Source organism: Rhipicephalus sanguineus, chromosome 4 (assembly GCF_013339695.2).
Source record: "Rhipicephalus sanguineus isolate Rsan-2018 chromosome 4, BIME_Rsan_1.4, whole genome shotgun sequence".
Lineage (NCBI taxonomy): Eukaryota > Metazoa > Arthropoda > Arachnida > Ixodida > Ixodidae > Rhipicephalus > Rhipicephalus sanguineus.
In genome coordinates this window covers 28,461,168-28,478,088 of record NC_051179.1, presented here as the reverse complement: position 1 = coordinate 28,478,088, position 16,921 = coordinate 28,461,168, and the positions used below count along the sequence as shown (strand labels likewise).

General features: G+C 45.4%; 1 pseudogene; it reads right to left on the bottom strand.

The window, feature by feature from the left end:
* LOC119391102 (glutathione hydrolase 1 proenzyme-like) overlaps positions 1 to 16,921 on the bottom strand; it is a 31,627-nt pseudogene that overhangs the window by 2,692 nt on the left and 12,014 nt on the right.

Genomic DNA, 16,921 nt, shown 5'->3' with positions numbered 1-16,921 from the left:
ACATGTCAATTCACATGATAAACACTGCTAATAGTATGTTTACAACCCCATAAGGCACTGCCGTACTTTACCTCAGGGAGAAAGGTTCACCACAGATCAATGGGGACAAGCTGGTGTGGAGCCGCGGTTTGTCAATGGCGTCATTGATCATGTTGCATTGCCAAAGCACCCGTGTGCGACCTGCGTATTCCATCACAATCACTTATCTACGATATTCAAACTTTTCGATGGGTACAAGCAAAAAGCAATATATTGAGGCAAAACAGAAGCCGAGATATTAGTACTTTGTTCATACTTATAGGTTAAAAGCAACATATTCTATACCACTCCAAAGCCAGAACATACGTTGCGAGCTATTCGCTAAGTTGGAGTATATAAGACCTATCGGCATTCCCATACGCAAAACGTGGCACCAACGATCCGAAGGCAAGCGTCTTAAGCACTCGGCTATCCAGGCACGCTGAAAGAACATGCATAGCCTGTGTAGTATCGTATAGCAAGGTGGCAGGAAAGAAAGTGAGGGTGAGGAGGGAGGGAAATGAGGAGGGGAAATGAATGAACATAGCGCGAAAAAACGTAACACAAGACAAAGAAGGCTACAGCACAAGGAGATAAGGTACCTGAATGCCACATCTTAGTTTTTGGTTCTGTCATGGTGAACATGCGGTTTGGGCTTCCTATATATTTTCGTCTTTCTAATAAAAGTTCATTTTTTAATATGCGCTTCTGCTGTAGCCTTCTTCGTTTGTCTTACGTTTTTCGCGCTATTTCTTTCATCATGAATTACCACTCGCCAACAGTCTATTTCCAAGTGAGGGGAGAGAGTAAAGCATAGCATATAAATAATGACAAAGAGAGAGAATCAAGAAAGAGAAGAAGAAAATAGAGAGCGACGGAAAAGATATTTCCGTGACGTTTTTCATGACGTATTTCCGTGAAGGAAATACGTCATGAAAGTCTTGGTGGACTCCGGCATAAACACTTTCGTCTTGAAACAGCTCAGATATCAATAAATATTAACCATTTCTTTTTTATTGTCTTGCGAATAAATACGTTATACAGTTTGACCCAAGCCTTGACCCAAGATTTGGTCTGGGCAGATAAATGGGTTCGAGTGTTATTTTGTAGTCTGTATAACATAGGAGGAAAATTCCGGAGGGGGGGGGGCACGGACCCAGTGTGCCGCCCCCCCCCCCCCCCCGGCTTGCCACTGTGTAATTTTGGAAAGACAAAAGGAGGATGCTTCCGCGGGATAATAACGAAAACAGACCGCTGCTCGCGCTGTGCTTTTTTCACGGTAAAAGGTAGGTAGAATACTTTTTTTTTGTGCTTTTCTGGTTACCACACTGTCACATAGCTCCTTCAGCGGTGCATTCGGGCTTTTTCTTCTTTTTTTTTTGTGGCTGCGTATTTCCCGTGACGGCTTTCCGCCGTGGCGCATGCATTATGCAGACAAGCGGAAAGTTAAAAGAAGTGGAAGTTCTACGGTAAGACCCAAGGAGGTTAAACCTCCTTGGTAAGACCCAAGTTTTCCTAAGCGACAACAAAAACAACAAATTAAGGGACATGAGCGAGAGTGCAGTGTTGCGGCAAGTTCAATTTCAGCTTCTAAAACCTGACGTCAGCCTGGAAATTGATAACGAATTGCTTTACCTGTAATAGCTTTTGATATGGCTCGTTCTCCTCGTCTGTATATAATCATCATTAAACATTTTCTTCTTCACCGGTGCTTTATAGGATCTAGTCCAACAAAACCACCCCAGCTGTGTTCATCATTGTAAGGGGTGGAAGCGGTGGTTATGAATATCAATATAAGCGCCTTCTTTCGTGCTCCACCGGATGTACTTACTTTAACCATAACTGTTATCTTGCTTTCTCTGCTGCCTGCACAATCCACGACACGTCTAGCACACTTTTTATGCTGTGGTTGTTGAAGTGCTGAGTTTTCGGCGTAATTGCTTCTCTAGTACATCATCATACAAGAGGGCCTATGCCACCTATATTAATAGTTTATAATCAAGGAACTCGAAGTTTACGGTGTAAACCCTCCCCCCCCCCCCAATCTCCCCACTTCCCGATTATGAGGCGCGCCGTAATTAGGGATGTCTGAATACTTTTGAGAATTGGCGTCTCTTAACATGCAACCAAACCTAGGAATTCAAGTGCCTTATAGTTTTACGCATTGAAAGGCGGCCGCCGGGCTGTTATAAGGAAACAGTAGGTGGCAGCAGATTATTACATACGTCTTGATATATGCATACCAGTGTATTCCTGAGGCAAGCATGATCCACCAGTTCCTCCTAAGGCAAAAACGGCTTTGCCATCACTGTCCACCACCACAGAGGGTGCCATAGATGACATGGGCCGCTTTCCTGGTGCGATTGTAATTGGCGGTGGATGGATCCCATCCGTTCTTTTTTACTTCGTCCGGCGTCGAGAATGAATCCATCTGGTTGTTCAGTATTATTCCAGAGTTTGTGCGTATCCAGCTTCCGAAGCTGCATTTATGACAAGAAAATATGTTACTTGCTTCAAAATGATAAGTGAAAGCGAAATAAGAAAATTACAGATAAGTGTGCATGAATGAAATGTTTTATTTTTTTACGGTGGAGAACACACAAATGGCGATGAACAAACAAGGAAACAGGAAACAGCGCGCTATTTCTAATAATTATTGATCGGGTTTAACGTCCCAAAACCACGATGCGATTATGAGAGACGCCGTAGTGGAGGGCTCCGGAAATTTTTATCACCTGGTGTTCTTTAACCTGCACCTAATTTGAAGTGCAAGGGCCTTGAGCATTTTCACCTCCATCGAAAATGCGGCCGACGCGGCCGGGATTCGATCCCCCGACCTGAACGTGCTATCCCGTCGTTTCCTTCCTTCCATTATGTTCCGTTGCGTTTCTTGCACTAGAATTAGAAGTAAGGCTCATGAACCCACTAACCCAGCAATCAAACATAAATGTTTCCACATAAATAGAGTGAAAGACATAAAGTTTTTCTCCTCCTCTCACTGCGGCCATAATCAGGGAGTTTTGTTTTTATACAATACAGATTTTTAATAAAAATTCTCGCTAAAATCAGGCCCCTGTCGTTTTCGTGAATAAACTCTACGCCGAGGCGGAAGAACTTCGCCGCCCCGAAAGTTAAATTCAAATTAGCAATTACCAGAAACTAGGTAATTAACTTTGTAGTTATTAACTTTAGAACAGTAGTTTGTATGAAAGAGTTTTAGGATGTGACAGTTTATGGCATGCCCATTTTTAGAAATCGCAAGAAACGCAGGTAATTTGAGATAATGATCACCGAAATTCAGGACCCGAAACTGAGCGCACCGGGCCCGCAGAAAATCCGTCAGCCCTGTTACGTCAGACCAGAAGCTCACGCGACAATTTTTGAAAAAAGGCGCGTCGCAGCAGAATACGGTCGGCAAAAATGGCTGGCCGTCCCAAATACCCAAATGGACATATTCTTTGCCTCTGGTGTGTGGTGCTTAGCCGTTTCCTTATCCACGCCTTTTTTTTTTTCAAAAATTGTCACGTGAGCTTCCGGTCTGACGTAACAAGGCTGACTGATTTTCTGCGCGCCCGGCGCGCTCAGTTTCGGTATCGCCTCGATCGGGGTCTTGAATTTCGATGATTATCTCAAATTAGGAGCGTTTCTGGCGATTTTTTTTTAAATTGGCATGCCTTAAATTCTTACGCCCTACAACTCTTTCATATAAACAACGTCCCTAAAGGAAATAATTAAAAAGTTAATTGACAAGTCTTCGTTAATTGCTCATTTGAATGTAACTTTCGGTGCGGCAAAGCTTTTCGGCCCCTGCGTAGGGTTCTTTTCCGAAAACAACAGGGGTCTGACTGTTATAGCATTTAAATTACAAATCTGTATTGTCTAAAAAAAGACACCCTGCATGTATACGCTTGAAAGCATAATCTCGCTATGTAATATTATTGCCGCCCACTTCACAGCCAAACTCTAATAATACAACATGGCCCTCTAGCTGTTATCAGTGACAATTGAGATCAATTGAGATAAAACGTGAACCGTACGGGTGGTTAATTGTGCTGGATACAGCAACGACCATGTCGTCACGATACCAGAAGGTGGCGTGCGCATTCCCTTTGTCATGTCGCGCAGTCTGGTTCACAAAGCCGTAGTAATATGGGCTGTCAAACGTGCGAGTGTCATTTATACTGCATTTCGCAGTTTCCGCAGAGGCCGAAGAGGTCATCTCTTCAAGCACCTGTTGAAGCAAAAATGGAACGAAAGTGAATGAAAGTAGTGAATTAAGCACTGTTTAGCACGGACAGGTAAGCGAAGCCGAAGGAATATTTATTTATTCCAAAGTTTTCTTTTTCTTTTACTCATCGCTTATAGCACAATGCCTAAAAGTGCAGCAGCAATGTTAATGAGAAATAATGCAGTGATTTCAGTACAGTGGCAAAAATACGGTGCTCAAAATATCCGCCTTACGTGTCCCGTCGCGCTCCTGAAGGTGTGCCTAAGTGCGTTGTTTCATTGCGCCATAATGGGAGTGCGGCCGCAACAAGTGTGAAAAAAGAAAAAGGTCTATAAGATGCGGTGTTTCCTTCGGACTCTAAATCGCGATGTAATTCCGTCGTGTGCGGTCTTTTTTGCTGCCTTCTTGAAGTGGTACTGACACGAAAATTTTCAGTTGTCGCTTAATGCGTGAAATGAAAGGCGAAGCTGTAAAGATCCTAGAAAAAACTCCCAGGGTCCCTTGTGCATTCACCGAAGACGACTAGAAGGCGAAAGCCATCTTCTTTTTCTTCTCAGTCGATGTATTGATCCTGCCCCGCCGCCCTCCGAAAGCTTTGTGCACCTAGCGTGGTTATGCACTGCCTCTAAGATCGGAAGCATTTACCTGGTTTTGCATTGCCTTCGTGATCGGCCGACCTTTGACCAAGCCACCATGTCATGGTGATGCCGGCATCATGTGACGTTACCGCACGTGACATCAAGCCAGAATTTGTGACGTCATGATGCCGTCACAAAATTCTGAGATATGTGACGTCATCATGACTAATATGGTGACGTCTTCACATAATGACTTTTTCGCATCACTCGTGTTGTGCCCGACTCAGCGGGACGCCGACGGTCAATTTTCGCGTTTGATGAGGCATCTAAGGCTTTCGCCCTAATAGTGGTGGACGTGAGTTCGCCTGGAAAAATTAATTGCATGTTCTTAAAGGGGTACTGACACGAAAATTGTCAGTTGTCGTTTTCTTACGGCAAATGAAAAGTCAAGCCGTCAAGAGCCTAGAAAAGGTACTGCTAAGCGTGAGTGCACCCTGAAAAAGTAATTACAGTATGTTTCTAAAACCTAGTTTCGGTTCCTACTGTACCCTGACGTCACAACACGGTATGAGCTTCACGTCACGTGCTCGCACAATATATAGTGAGGTTTCCATGGCCGCTAGTTTCGGTTCCTACGGTACCCCGACGTCACAGCACGGTTGGGCTTCACGTCACGTGCTCGCACAACATATAGTAACGTTTCCATGGCTGGTCCGCACCGTGGCTCTGTTGGTGACGCACAGGCGGCCATATTTTGAATGTTTTGGTGACGTACAAGCGGATATTTTGGAAGTTTTGGTACGTGATGTCTTCATGAGTAGCCGGACTGTTGCGTGAAGTAACCAGGATTGGTACTGTCGCCTGACGTCATTCTAGTGCCGATGTCACCATGCGGTGCACCATGCGAAAATTGACTTGAAATGTCACAATAAAATATCTTATAAGCATTTTCTGACCTTCACACCTGCTCAAACCTGTCTCTGTACAGCAGATTTGTATGGCGGAGTAAACCTTAGAAAGTTGTTGTCAGTTCCACTTTTAATGATTTATCGAAAAACGGTTTATCAGAAAACATATCTTAATAAGTTTATCGAAAAACGTACAGAACACTACAGTATCAATATACTACTAGGTGCATTGAGACACAGGCAACTAATTTTAGATTGCTTCGTATTTTAGTGAACTTCGGTAACCCATGCAGATCTTATTAGCATTATATAGTCAATTACTAGGTTCAATAAATTAACCCGGAAACAGTGTGACGGATTGGGACAACAAAACGAAAGACAAACACCTGCGTGCGCTGACAAGTGATTTCATTGAAGGCAGCACCACAGGTATATATAGGCACAAGTTGCGCAGGTGCACCATTTAATTTGAATTTAATGTCAAAATTTCAACTATTCTCTAACATTATACTCTTTTAAATTACTAAATACGTGTTTCGAAAGAGTTCTAATCAGACCTTGAAGATTTAATACAATAGTTGCAAAACAGCAACCTCTCCGATTTCGGGTTCTGTTGGTTCTGTCGCAAATATAGAACGAAATGCGGCCCTGTCGTTTATTTTGTTGCGGGTTTAGCTGTGTAAACTGACGGATGGCTGATCGTAGCACAGAGAACAATGTTAGCACGGTAGGGAGTTAAACGAACAGCTATAACCTGTTCACGTTCATGTTTTCCATTTTATTATTTTCATCGTAAAGACCCTTTTCTATTTCCCAGTGTAGTGCAGCAAACTATAGGTTAGCCTCTAATTATCTCGGAATCTTCCTCGTTGTCGATGCCTCGAAGTGCGGCAAAGTATCAGGTAAATTAGATATAACTCGGTTAAAAAATCAAGGGCAAGTTAGCGGTGCTTGCGCGTACCTCCTTGCAGTCTACGAACGCAGGATCACCAAGGGCGGCTCTTTTCGCATAACCAAACTTGCATGCTTCAGCGAACCTGCGAAGTTGGGATGTAACAGATATATATTTGTAACCTCTTAGCACAGCCTAACATATGAGATTGATGCATGAGAAAGTTGCGTCTGGTACACTTTATCGTCATTTACTAATCTCTTTTTCTACACTTTCTTACCAGGCTAGTCCAACACCAAGACAGTAATACTTCTCGTCCATTCCTGTGCGAGAAACTCTGTCCTTCGCTTTCTTTTCCTCTCTGCAACGCTCATCATACGAGCCCTTGAGACCACGTCATCACAACGCATGGACGAACGCGCGTAGGTCTAAGTGAAATTTCCAGACGCTAACAATTTGTCTATAGTTACAACATAAAAATAAATACAAGCTCCGCCCGCAAAAGCATGGCGCGCTTGTCAATGACCTGTTAAAGGGACACTAAAGGCAAGTATTAAGTCGACGTTGCTTGTTGAAACAGTGGTCCAGAAACCTCGTAGGTGCTACTTTTGGGCAAAGGAAGTGCTTATTCTTATATAAAATCACGTTTAAGTGGTCCGCATCGCGTTAGCGCACTTAAGTCACCCGCCTGAAAGCGGTTTTTCTCACGTCACTGTTGCCGCGCCAATTGTTGCCCGCCTTTACTGCGCGGCGGTGTGCACTGGCGGCGTGCACCATTCGGCAATCCGGCAACATCAAATGCATGCGGCATTTTGTCGAACTTTCTGTCGGAGCGACTTTCAGTACGCGATACCGAAACTACCACTGAGACGCGACCGCCTGAGCGAAGCAGGGCGCCGGGCGAAGCGCATTTCGGCGAAAACGGGACCTTTGAACCACGTGCGGCGGTCCCCATGGCAACGCCAAAGAGGTTCTTTTTTCCATGAATCAAACAGAAACGAACAAGCAGCATTTCATTACGCCTCTTGATGCACGGAAGGTTTTTTTTTATTTCAGCTAGTTCGATTACTAGTGATTAATTGTAGTCGGACGCTCTCACGTCATCGGGATCATTTCCAAAATGTCCCGCTCGTGGCGCTCATCGTGTGATACGTTTAGTTTAATTTTTCGATAAGTAGAGTACTGCTGTTGATAATATTGCTGTTTTACACGTTGTCATACATTGAGCCTTCACTGTGACATAAATTGTTATTTTCCTTTAGCGTCCCTTTAAGAGAGCCGTGCAAACTAGTTTTCTTTCGATCCTTTCGAGGTTCTCTGGGCTATTGTATGTACCACGACTATCGAAAACTAAAGGTTCGTCGGTACTGCCTAAAATATAATGTTTGGCTAAGCAGTAGTGTCCAAATCTCTGATGTAATTTGCCAGGACGTTCAAATTTTCGACTTAAAGCCAGCGAGATGAGCGTGTGTCTTTATGGGCACACCAACTATCCAAAACACGGCGAAAGTGTCTGGCGTCACGAAAACGAGGTAATGTGATTGGATAGGACACGTATGCAAATTATGCCTGGGTGTGACAGTGAAGGCAGTGGGTGGAGCTTGTATGAATTACCATGGAACCGGCTGTAGGTGCTATTAACAAGTGAATATTCGAAACAATAAAATCGATCCATAGTAGGATATATACGGAGCACATTTACATTTTCGCACAGTGTCAGAGAATTTTTATGTGTATAAAAAGAATACTAAACTTGGTGTGCCTGTAAAGCAATATGAGCACCTACGTAACTGCACAATTTATTGACGACGTGGCTGATGATGTTTCTGATTTATGGCTCATGCATTTGTAACGGGAAGGAAGCTTTAAACCACTCGTAACACAATAATATGGTTTAACGGGCTACGCTTCTGCCACGCAATATTTCCATAGCTGTTGACGTGACTCCCCGCCCGACGTGACGTTTCCATAGAGTATATCAACGCAAAAGCGTTTTATGCCGTCGCGGATATGACGTAGGTAAAATGCACACTAACGGATGACAAAGAAAAAGCTCGAAGAAAAAAATTCACCCACGATTACGATACTGCCTAATGCAAGTTCTGAGCGCAGCTGTTTAGGTGTTTTGACTTTGCGATAAGTTGAGCAAATGCGCATGCGTCAACGCGGCGTGGCGCGGTGCGAGTGGGAGCAACGCCTCCTCTAGAAATATGCCTCCCGCGTGAGCCAAAAACCTCCTGCCCTACCGTTTCTCTCCTTCACCGTTTATAATGAGGGCAGTAGCTGGCGATCCTTGCGGTGGCCGCTCGCAACACACATTTGCGCATGCGCACATTACCCCCCTCGATGTCACACTACGTCAGCCCCATTGAAAACAATAGGGAAGAACATGGCGCCATCTCTCGACAAGCGACCACAACTCAAGGCAGGACGGCTACAATGGGATAGCCAGCGACGCCGCAGGCATGTTTCTAGAGGAGGCGTTGGTGGGAGTATGGAATGCTCGGTTTTCGCGTCTACGTAACGTGGCGACCCTGGCGTCGCCAACTTCCGCCGCCGCTGGCTGACGCGAACGCTGCGCCGGAATATGAAGGGCTCTTGAGTCCGCCAAAGCGTTCCACACACAAAGTGTCCCTTCGACCAGCGCACGTCTTCTTCTCCCAAGCCTCGCAGGTAAAACCATTTTCTCGTGCCCGTGCGCGAGAGGCATGCGTTGCGCTGCATACGAAGCACGAGCAGGCACCAGGCATTGCAGACGCTAACACATAATCTCGCTGGCTCTCATGCTGGAAAATTCCTTGGGGCAGTCTCTCTTTTGCTCTATTCCGTCCTCGTTCGCTCTATCGGTTACGCGGACTACAACGGTGACGCCGCTTGACGCAGGAACGGGCGCCTAACAGCTGCGCTCTAAACGTTTCGTCATTGGGAATCGAGCCCACTACCTCTCCGTCTGCAGCGATAGGTGCTGGGCGTTTTACCCATTGCGCCACTGCAGCACATGTACGAAGCTCTACAAACACGCCTTATATACCTTACGCAATCTCTCTTGCTCGGTGCTTTTGGTTTGCGAGGCGGTGTCATCGTCTGTGAGCCGTGACGTACTGCGTCATGACACTAACGAGCGCCGATAGGGAGCGATTCGGCGACGACGCAGTTAGGGCGTCTCGACGCCAGCCAGGAATGGTGGCCGCGCCAGCAGCGAGCAGTAAGATTTCCCAAACTCCTGGCTGACATCCCAAATCTACATCACACATTCCATGTTAGTGACCTCACCATGTGGGTTACACGAGGTAGCGACGGCCAAATCGAAGTAACCCTACGAACAGCCATCGACCGCGTGGGTAGCTATCTCTCTACGATTGGCCTGTCCTGTTCGGCAACCAAGTCTGAGTAAATTGTTACTGCACCACCGGGACGCAAATCCAAGTAGGTCTCTCTTCACTTCCAAGTACAGGGGATGCAAATCCCTCAGACGGATCACTTCCGCATCCTCGCATTGCACCTACAGGCCAATAGGGGCAACTCCGTTGCTCTTCAGCGGATCGACTAATCTGCCATCCAAATTGGTTGCCTTCTCAAGCGCTTTGCCAATAAGGATGCAAGCGTGCGCGAATCCAACCTTCTTCGGTTGGTGTAAGCCTTTGTCTGTACATGCGTCACCTACGTGGTTCCCTACCTCCGCCTTACGCGCGCTGATATGGATCGCCTCGATGCTTCTCTTCGCAAGGCATACAGGACCGCCTTAGGAATTCCTATGTCCACTTCTACTTCCAAACTTATGGCCCTTGGGGTGTCTAACACGGTTAACGAGCTAATAGAAGCTACCCTTACGTCCCAGTAGCAGCGACTCTCAGTCAGGCATGCGGAACGCGCTTTATTGCACCGAATTGGGCTTCTTCCTTCGCGGGCAGCCCCCACTTACGAATACCTACCGACAGCTCTATGGCTCAGCCTCCGTATTCCTCCACTTTCTAACCACAATCACCCTGAATATCACGCGGATCGCAGGACCGACCATGCGCGCCAACTACAAAAAGGTTTCGCAGGTCGCTCCGATGGCACCTACATACACATTGATCTACAATGGTGGCCGTCGCCCTGGCCCCACACCGCGGCTGAAGCACTGCATGCAGTGTAATTCACTCCACCGATGTTGCAGTTGCTGAAGAGGTTGTCGTTGCTTTGACAATGACCGACCCTGCAACCAAGGGGATAGTAAGTGATTCCCAACTGGCCATCCGATACTTCGACACGGGCCGCATCTCTGCGCAGGCATACTCCATCTTAAGGGAACACACCCCTCCAACGTCACCTCGACTTCTTATCCGAGCCCCGACCCATGAATACCGTAGTGAAAACGTGTAGGCACACACTCTCACCCGAGATCTCAACTGCCTGGTGGAGTCCCTTGTGACCCACACTTCCCATTCTTCGCCCTCCCATGCCCGCGAGGAACTAGCCCCTTTGGTTACTTACACCGACATTCTACAACGCAACAGACTAGGCCGTCTCCAGTGTCCCCCCTCCTCCCCCCCACCCCCCCGCTCATAACAGCCTCCGCCGACGTGATGCCGTACTATAGCGTAAGCTTTAGACGGGTGTCTTTCCGAACCCCTGGCTTTATAGCAAACTATACTCACGCCTCGTGTCATCACACTGCAGACACTGCTCGCAGTCAGCCCTCCTCATACACATGGCGTGGACATGCCCGCAATACGCTGAGGCTTCACAAAGAATAGATACGCGGAAGTCCCTCCTGCGTACCGCGGAGATTCGGCACACTACCGCTGGATAATCTTACGCGCATTGGAGGCCTCGGCATCCCAAGCGTGACCGACCTCCGGACCGGTTCCACTCTTCTGGGAGTAACAAAGCTTCAGTCAGTTAATCAATCAATCAATCAATCAATCAATCAATCAATCAATCAATCAATCAATCAATCAATCAATCAATCAATCAATCTAATCATTCAGTCAGTTGCCCTAGACGCAGTTACCTTCTTTGCCTTTCGCTTCGTGTTAACGTATGACGGCCCGTTGTCAGAGTTGTGCAGCTTCGACGTGCACCAACTGCTCCGCCGCCTACTGCTTCGAGTTCGACGGCACCGGCTAATAAAACTGCTGCAATAAGCGCCGCAGAAAGGCAACGATGTCGAAGGGCCAACGTCGTGCCTTGGTGAAGTAAAACGGAGGCTGGTGGGACATGGAACGCCTTCGCGCGTTTACGGCTCAAACTTCAAACCTCTTCCTCCCGTGTTGCTGAAGCGCATTGTGGTAGTGTATGCATGAGCTCAGGCGTAGGTTACCCTATAACTCGGGACCGCACCCCTTGCCGTTTCTTTCCTCAACGGACTACGCTTTCAAGGAGTGCATATCGAGTACCAGTGCTTATTATGTGCTTGCTCATGCCATCTTTGCGCGAGATTGACGATATGCTGTGTCCAGGTATATGTTAACAACTTCAACTACCACAACGGCTAAATCATGATCATCGACGTAAATCGTCGCGATGGAAATGTGTCACTAGTCCTCAACGTGGGTGCACCCACGTGAAACGGTGCTATAGCTGCTAAACACCAATAGACAGTGTACGAACTCTCATATATCAATGCACAATAAGCGCTCAACTACTTCTGTGAAGACACGTTTCACTTTCGTGTATACCGATTCCTATGACAGAGGGATCAGCCATGCATTTTTCCCAAGCGGTTTCAATCGAGTATTTAGCACTGTGATGTAATAAGTGAGTACCACGGAGAATGCCTGAGTTCAATTTCCGCTCGAACCCTGTTTTTTTACAGCGAAAGCTGTTATGAGATCATTTCACCGGCCGTTTTTGGCGCCGTAGTTGTCCGCCGCCGCCGCCGGTGTCTGTAACCACTATCCCTCGAAATAAGAAAAAAAACGAAATAAGAAAAAAATTCCAGGATTGAACGAGGTTCGAATCTGGGCCCTCTGGGCGTGGGAGCCCAGTATGCAACATCTGAGCCACGCCGGTGCTTGAAACTGCTTTGCAAAACGGTCCTATACAGGCTTCATGTCGGGAAGGAACCACATTAACATATGCAATATAGCGTGCTAGAAGAGTAAAATAACCACCAAGCGTCGCACAACGCGAATTCTGTAATCAGGCGTCACACAATGCGAATTGCGCAACGAGAAGGTTGTTGAATGCTTCCAACACATTACAAAGTTCTCCGCCATAATTCTTCATCGTCATCAGGCACAGCATCAACAAAGTGCGCATAATGCCTTACATGCGTTTTGCAGGTACCACGGCTCTCCGTAGAATGACGAAAAAGGCAAAATGCCTGCTTTCCTACTTCTCAAACATTACAATGATTTATAGCCTAGTGGGTTCCTCGCAAGTGCACTTGTATTAGTTGCCAAGGAAGTCCATAAGCGCATGATCCATTTCCTCGGGGTCTCAGTAAAGTTCTTCACCCTCCCCCCCCCCCCCCCACCTCTCTCTCCCACGTCAACGTATGTTATACAGCATGGCGGGAGAGGGACATAGCGACCGGGTGTCACCTAATGCAAATTACATAACTGGTGGGCCGTTTAAAGCTTCCAACCCATTACAAAGGGTTGAGCCATAATTCTTCATCGTCATCAGTCGTCGCGTCAACAAAGTGCACATAATGCTTACAGACGTGTAGCTGGTGCCTCGCTTCTCCGCAGAATGACGGATAATGGCTTAGTAGGTGCTTCCGAACTTCACAAAAATTGTGATTTATGGCGTAGTGGGTACTTGCTAGTGTACTTGTATTAGTAGCCCCAAGAGAGCTTACAACGGTGCTTTAGAAACGCCGCTCTTCCAGCTTTCGCTGTGACTGTGCTGCGGTTTCAGCGCAGGCCTGGCGTTTTTTTGTCTTTGTAATTGTGTTTTCCATACGTTTCCTAGCTCCGCACTAGTTTCTGGTCAGTTTAAACGTGAGTTCCTCACCTGTGCAACGTCGAGACGTCCTCCGACAGGCATTCTTCCTTTGTCTCACGGAAAGCGTCCATGATGCCCAGTATATAAGCGACGACTCCGCCACTCCCTGGGGGTGGCACGGTGAACAAAGTGAGGTTATCCTTGAAAGTCCTGTTCAACGGCTTCACCCAACTTGCCGAGTAGTTCGTTAGATCCGATGAAGTCATCACACCTCCTGTTAAACCAGGTAGACGACAAAAGCGAAGTTATGGATGTTCAGTAACAGTTCAACTCAATTCATATTCACTTTCCCATCTCGCAACACGGATGGGAGAGTTGTAGATAAATTCCGCCCTAGGGTGGTTTGACGAGTCTAGAAACCTAATTTTCAGCAGCGATGCAGTTTGGCTGTGAAGCATGTTTATATTTTGCTAATGAATGAAAACAAATGGCGGACCATGTAATTGTTACAAGGCTCCACAATAGTTTCATCAGAACGTAAAAGCAAGTCGTTCGATAACACTAATAAGCGTTGCGTTATGGACCAATTAAGTGACATTTCGCGTGAAAGGAGCACGGCAAGACATCCCAATGCAGCCACTATGCATCCGAGCTATACTGTCTTATGAATCAACTGTTCCATAGTTCTTGCTCTCTGTAGGAGAAATCCTTCCTCCTTATAGTTTATCGACAACTTACACGGGCTTTATCAGGTTGGCGGCGCGGAAAACTTTAGAACTAATAATGTCGGCTGCGACATGAGTATTTTGTAGGTATCACCTTTCTCTTAGATTGACAGGGCAAGACGGGAGACCTGCGGAGTGGTACGTGTATTATCAAAACATTAATGCTTATATGTAGCCTGTTTCAGAGCCAAATCAGTGAATGGACACAAAAACTAATGTAGCTCTTGCTAAGTTCACTGCGGGGAAGATGCATGTTGGTGTTAATCCTTGTATACGGTGTCCCATCGAAGACAATTTTCGACCTCCCGAAGCAGAAAATATTCTGACTTTCTACCAGCACATTTCAATGATATGGGAAGTTAAGAAATGTTTGGACGATGCAGCGACACTGTGGTGTTCGCTTATTACTACAATTCTAATTTTTTGCTTATCATTGCAAAGCTCTTCCTGATTATGTAGGCTACTTTGTTGTGTACGGACAACGTGACTATTGCAATAAGCTGTAAATATTGCAATATTAGTCGTAGTATTCTAATTGCATCATTTTTCAAACATGTTAACTCTGTAATTAATAGGTTCATGAATGAGCCTGACAATATAAATTTTAGATATGTCAGTCAATGCAAAACATTTTTTTTTCATATTATTTTCTTGGCGCCCACAAAAATATACGCTTTTTTACGACAAATACCGCTCAAGCGTACATAATTATGAACGTCATAATAATTACCACCTTCTAGAAAAGTTTTGTTAACATTGATACAGCGTAACCACATACTCTCATTTCTCTAAGAAAATATTCATACAGCTGATCAGCTGCTAAAGTGAGCAATTACTCTACCTTTATGTCGTCGCGATACTTCTTATACTTGTTATATACTTCTTATATGTATTTCATGCATCAATATACTCCCACCCCTGTAATGGTCCATCTGAGGTATTGACAGTGTTTGAAAACAAATGAATAAATAAATACTCCGCGATATTTTAAATACCTAACAACGTTTTCATGATTCGCCATACATAGATTTCTGTATGTTTTTCTTTTCTTATATCATAGCAGTGCAGACCTCACTCACGATTCTCGGAGGCATTGGTCCCCTTTCCATTTCGCGTGCTCTGTGCAGTCACTCTTTTACTAAGGGCAAAGATTTTTTATAATCATATTTTATAACAACTGTATCGATTAGCTTCTTACCGTTGTCAAGGACTTCTTGAACAAGTTTCTCAGCAAAGGAGCCATTGTAAAAGTAGTCAGATCCGTTTGCGGCGATGGCCTTAAGGGTTGCGGCCAAGTCCTTCTGGATCAATTTGTCTCCCTTCTGCAACACCTTTTTCGTGGTCTTGTTCACGAAGGCTCGCCAGCTGCGCACGTACAAAGGCGGCGTTCAACGTTCAATTATATTATAGGTTTAGGTAAGCCCGAAAATTCTTTGCGAGATCATTTTGGGACATTACGATGTTTGAACATGCATAATTACTGTAATAAAAAAAGGTTAAGTATGATAAATATGCAAAACAGCAATAACTTCCTTGCTTTCTTTTTTTACGATGTTGTGAAGTACCTTTTCGATCCATCAAAAATGTTTTCGGCAATGCCTTGCGTACAGACATTGTCACGTGACCTTCCCGTCCTCGCCTTGAGAGAGAGAGAGAGAGAGAGAGCTCTTTATTGAAAGGCGGAGAATTTAGCCGGCGTGTGTAAATTCGCTGACTTGCTACTCTGCGTGGGGAAGGGGATTGGGGACTGAAAGACACAAAGAGAGAGAGATATAGAAAAAATATATAAAGTTGAAATAGAATAAAAAATAGGTGGAACACAAACTGAGTTTTTTTGTCTTTTGGGCGGGGACGTACCGCCTTGACTTTCGCCTTACGGCCAATCGCACAAAATTCAACGTGCTCTAGACCGCCCATCTAAGCATTCTTGATAGCCTGGAGCGAAGGATTTATTGGTGATAGTTTTGAATACTGCATCACGCTTGATCGATCTTTAGATACATTATAATGGGTTTTCTGAGTGCGTTGGAATTTAATCTCCATGATTAGAAAAAAAAATGAACACCTCCTAATCTTCTAACATGGTGTTGTATTATCACGTAGAGCAGTGTCGGGGCTTTGTGCGGTTAGCATTGCCTAATGCGGATCGGGCAGCATTGAAACTCCTCCTGTAGGATACCAGACGCGTTATAAGTATGGCTCCGTGTTTTCGGAGTTTACTTTTCTTTAAATTCGGAGGGTGATTTTCGGAGTTTAATTTTTGGGAAGAAATTCGGCATTTATCGGAGTTTATTTCACGTAAATGTCCAATGCTCCGAAATTTCGTGTTTACTTTTGCATTATAAGTTGCTGCAATGTGTTCTTATTATTTTATTTCCAATAAAAATGCGTTGCATTGTTGCTGATAATCCTGTTTCTCCATCATTTCATTTTTGCTCACTTGCCGTTCATTTGCCGTGTTAATAATGTTGTTGATGTGCACTGCTGAAAACTCGTCAAAGTGTACATTGGGGGGGGGGGGGGGGGGGGGGGCAGGAGCTAGTCAAGCTGCTTCTCAGCTTTTTCTCGCAGTCGCCCTCATCTTCTTGATCAACAATAGAGAATCTAATATTATTATAATTCTCAATACTCCGAAATTTTAGATGAAGTGATATTTGAACACGAAAACGTGCGAGCACACTAAGTGTATTTTGGAT